This window comes from Papaver somniferum, chromosome 9 (assembly GCF_003573695.1).
Source record: "Papaver somniferum cultivar HN1 chromosome 9, ASM357369v1, whole genome shotgun sequence".
NCBI lineage: Eukaryota > Viridiplantae > Streptophyta > Magnoliopsida > Ranunculales > Papaveraceae > Papaver > Papaver somniferum.
This window is the reverse complement of record NC_039366.1, coordinates 203,359,207-203,364,150: the sequence shown is the minus strand read 5'-3', so window position 1 is coordinate 203,364,150 and position 4,944 is coordinate 203,359,207. Positions and strand designations below refer to the sequence as shown.

Genomic DNA, 4,944 nt, shown 5'->3' with positions numbered 1-4,944 from the left:
CACTACTATTAGAAGACTAGCACAAAAGAATACTTCAACAACTAGGAATTTCTTCATGAAGGAACAAATAATCTTTTGCATTAAAGAAAATTTTTCATCCAAAATTGGGAAGCCTCATCTTAAAGATTTTCAAGCCAAGATCTAATTGAAGTACTTATCATGGGGAGGATCATACTAAGAGGTATTTTAACGTACTATTGCGTTGTACTCTTTTTCCTTCGACAAGGTTTTGTCCCACTGGGTTTTCATTGTCAAGGTTTTAGTGAGGCATAATTTGTGCGTCAATCACTACTCTATACGTTTTGTACTCTTTTTCCTTCGCGTAGGTTTTTCCATTTGGGTTTTCCTAGCAAGGTTTTGATGAGGCAATTTCTAGTAGTGTGGTGTCATCCAAAGGGAGTGTTGTAAGTAAATAAAATGTGGATGACAACGTCCTCATACTACCTTTACATCACCGTCAAACTTCTGGTATTCCATCTTCCTCAACATAACTTTGTAACTTGTATACACTAAATGAAAGCATGGGTACATGCATTTGACCCCCATCCTTAATGGTATTCAATACCTAGCTACAGAGTAGCTTATAAATAAAGAGGAAATCTCTTTGTAATACACATATCTAATGAGAATCTCTTCTTCTTTTATCTCTACTTTCTATGTCTCTCTTTTAGTTTATAATATCAAGGAAGATTAAGATTCTTATATCACCAATTAAGATATATGCATGCATAAACTATATTCATGACGGGAGTTGTGCTGCTCTAAGAAAGAATAGAAATAAATGGAGGAGAAACGAATTGGACATTTTTTTGACAACCTGAACTTGAGGCTCCAAATTCGCTATAACAATCCACAAACACATATAAGAGGAATTCTAGTGATACAAGGCCACCCTCCAAATATGGCGCCTTTAGCGAATAAAATTGTGCCTTGCTAGTCTTTGGCAACACATGAACTACATGTAAGAACTCAAGGAGTTGTTTATAGACCTAAGTGAAATACGCATCAATTTACTTGTATAAGACAATCAATAAACTTCTTTATAGATAAACTTGCAAAAAGATGTTCAAGAATGGGCATGGTGGATTTAATTTTCATTAGCTTGTTGATGACGTTAGGGTAGGTAATTTCTTTGACCTAAAAGATTAATAAAAATTGAGTTATATGATTAATTATGGACCCGATATTTGATAATGTACATGTGTTGCAACGACACAGACACAATATTAGTGTTATGTGTCAAATACTCTACAATGACACGCCAACTTGAAAAACTAAAACACAAGGACCCATACGATAGATAGTTTAACATAAATATATTAAATAATAAACTTACCAAAATACATACATGTATATAAATGATTGATACATATATAAAACAACATATTTAACAAAATGCATATGTATATATGTATGGTTAGTAAAAAAAGGCATTTCATATATTTCAATGATGGAACTATCTACTCTTTTCGTTGTACTCATAACTTATTTTTGAGATAAGGTCGGTTAGGGGAAAAATTTTAAGGTAGAAATATTTTGAGATCTATTTAAAATTTATTTATAATATATCTACTTTCCTGAAAGTTATGGGACAAGTGGTTGGTAACTCTTATTAGTCAAAGTTTCTTACTTAAAAATCATAATATTAAGTATAATAATGTCTTATATATATTTTTTTGGTAACACCACCGAGCTTGGCTGTATTAGTATGCGTACGAATATCTATATGTATGGACACATTTCAAAAAAAAAACACGTGTCACTACGAAATAGTTTGTACCTATAATTCTTATAACCAAACATATTACTATGACGATCATACACTACAGGAAAAATATACGTTTAAAAACCCCCAGAAGGGTTGTCGTAGAACAACGAAGACACTTTTTTGTAGGTTGCGGAACATGTGGATTGTAGAAGGTCCACGACTTGCTACAACCATCAGCTATGAGTCGTAACTGTAGTTGTGGTTCAAGTTTGGACCACCCCTTGCTTCAGTTGTGATTGCCATTTGATTTATTTTTGAAATCCTAACACAACCTCTATAAGGGTTAAGAAAAATACTTTCACTATACCTACAAGAGTTGTAGGAAAATCTTCCACAACAAACTCTGTGGATCGTAGAAACCTGTATCACAACCTTCCCAGGTGTTGTGAGTAAGCTTTTCACTACACCTGTTATAGTTGTCAAACTCCAAAATTGTTTTCTAGAGTTTCTTTCACATCCCTTATAGAGATTGTGAATAGTCTTGTCACTACTCTTATTAATATTGTAAAACGTTTGTGCACAACCATAATTGTGTGTAGTACAATTCTGTAACAAAACACCCTTAGAGGTTGTGATTAGATATGTCACTACTCTTGTTTTTGTTGTTCAAAAATCTAGCACATCTCTTATTAAAATTGTTTTACTTCATTTCACAATCCCTGATATATGTAGTAAATTTCTATAAAACAAATCCTCTAATGACTCATAACCTTTGTCTAGTGTAGTCATAATATCTAACACAACATCCTTAAAGATTGTAATATTTAAAGTAACAACTTCTGTTTAGAGTAGATGAATTTATAGCTACAACATTTGTGTGGAGTTGTGTGCATAAAATTATTTTGGAAAAAAAAATTAGGGGTGAAACCAAATTGCCGAAAGTAATTCACATTTACCAGAACAATGTAACACATTCACCTGAACTGTTTTAATGTTGACCTGCCAGTTAAACACACATTCAAAAAATGGCAGGGATATAGATGTTTGTTACCAAAAGCAGTTTAATTAACACACTCCAAAAATAATAAGAAGGTAAGATATCTATGAAAACACTATTCGATCCTTGGGCCAAGAGATAATACTTCCAACAACATCACCAACATACTTGAACTCTGAAGTCGTCTTGTAGACATGAACAGTCATCACATGAGCAGTCAACACACACACACAGTATAGGCTCTGAAACCTATTGGCATCCCATGTATCTGCTGCACTGGATCAGTTTCACTAATTTCCGCATCAGCCACAACCTCGTCATCCTTGTACCAACTTAGTAACTTGCAAGCTTTAAATTTCTCAGGCACTTGCACCTCATTTGCTCTGCTGACAGGAGTGGTAGTGGGAGTATTTGAGGCTTTTTAATTGCATGGAACAACTCTGCTAGTACTATCCTGGTTGTTGCTTGCAACTGGACTGTCCCTGTGTGAGTGTGAGACTTCAACGCAGACACATTTCGAGCTCCTTTGCTATAGAAAAAACAAATCGGCAGTCAGAGGGGCACAATCATGTTTGATATAAAAAGAACACCAAAAACCAAACTATTAACAAAATAAATTCTCACCTCCAACATCACGAGCCGATCATTCATTCCTCTACAGGTTTCCTGACACTCTTTAATGACCAACTTGTAGTGGGTATTGGATGCAATATTTTTACGCGTCACTCCAAACCCCATGCCTTTAAGTCTTACCCCTTTATCTTCACCAAGAGCCTTTGTAAGAATATCGTCTATCACGGACGATCCACCATTATCAGAACTATGATTTCCTTGGGCTTCTTCAATTTTTTTCTGTTTGAGCGTGAAACATATAAGATATTTTTGCATTAATGAAACACACATAAGTTCAGAAAAGGAAAAGAAGATTACTCACAAAATCCTGTAGAACAACCGGATTTGGCTCATTTCCGTCATGCTATTGGTGGCCCTTTTTCCATAAATCAGCTCTATCGATTTGTTCAGTTGTTTTAATCTCTTTTTGCTGCAAAGAAAATGTGAATCCCAGTTAGTTAACAACTTCCAAAAGAGATACATAAAAAACTTACACAAGTTTTCATTTTATGCGTGACAAACTTGACTGTTATCCACAAGGGTAAGCACTGCTCATCATCTTAATTATTAACTTGGGCATTGTTCATAAGAATAAACTAGCAAACAAATGCAATACATAAAATTAAAAATAATAAAACATACCATCTGCACCTCTAGTCGGGCATAACCTTGACGACTAATCGTGTGAGGAGTGGTATGCTTCGACCGAATTTCTTGCACTTTGAGTCTATTGACCTACGAAGGGAAATAGTGCAATCATTAGACACATACTAATTTTTTTCAAGATTCAAATAGTCATTTATTATATTAGAAACAGTACTTACTCTGAATTCAGCCGAGTTTACACGTTTCACAAACTCTTCCCACTCACTGACAGTCATGCTCGTGGGCATTATCTTTGCAAGCCTTTTCTTTCTCTCTTCCTCTTGTAGATGATCAAAAGCATGTAGTACCAAACCGGCTTTCCTAGATCGAGCTTCTTTGAGATATGTTCCCATTTTGCCAAAATATTAGTCTTGGTAATGTTCAGGCACAATGAACCGTTGCTGCAAATAAACATAAATTATTTTATTTAGATCTGATATGAGTTAAAGAGTTGTCGATTAATGAAAAAATGTAATTAAAAAGTTAAGAATTAGTTTAATTACCTCGATTATCTTCCATATATTGGCCTTGGCCTGATAAGGAACAAGTCTCCAATCCTTGTGCGTTAATGGAATATTTCTCCGGACTAACACACCTAGACAAATGGCCAGCTGCACGGAAGGTTCACCGATCGTTTGTTCTTTAATGTTGAAGGGAACTTCACTTTTTGTAGTTGTCTTATCCAACCTCAATGCATGCATCTGTGTTGGTCCACGCGAAACAAACTTTCTTTTCTTCATTGGTTCCAAAACCTCCTCTTCTTCACCTTACGGCTTATCAGTAGCACCATCATTATCATTCTCCAATTCCTTTCCCACATCAGTCTCGTCTTCATCACCATTATCTTTTTCTTCATCTTCCGGCTCTTCCTCTGCCATGTCTTTGTTGGGCTTGTAAAATATAATCTTCATCTTCCTCTTCAAAATCTGAAAAAGTGTCATTTGGATTCCTGAGCTGAACATTGGGCCAATGCTTATGTCCA

At 35.1% G+C, this 4,944-nt stretch overlaps 1 long non-coding RNA gene across 1 annotated transcript; it reads right to left on the bottom strand.

The window, feature by feature from the left end:
* Nucleotides 1–2,640: 2,640 nt before the first annotated feature.
* LOC113313372 lies at nt 2,641–4,730 on the bottom strand. Its single transcript, XR_003341820.1, has 6 exons — nt 4,466–4,730; nt 4,142–4,363; nt 3,960–4,052; nt 3,640–3,747; nt 3,330–3,557; nt 2,641–3,234 (listed from the first exon to the last, which is right to left on the bottom strand). It is a non-coding gene; the product is annotated as an uncharacterized LOC113313372 (long non-coding RNA).
* Between the last annotated feature and the right edge of the window lie 214 nt (nt 4,731–4,944).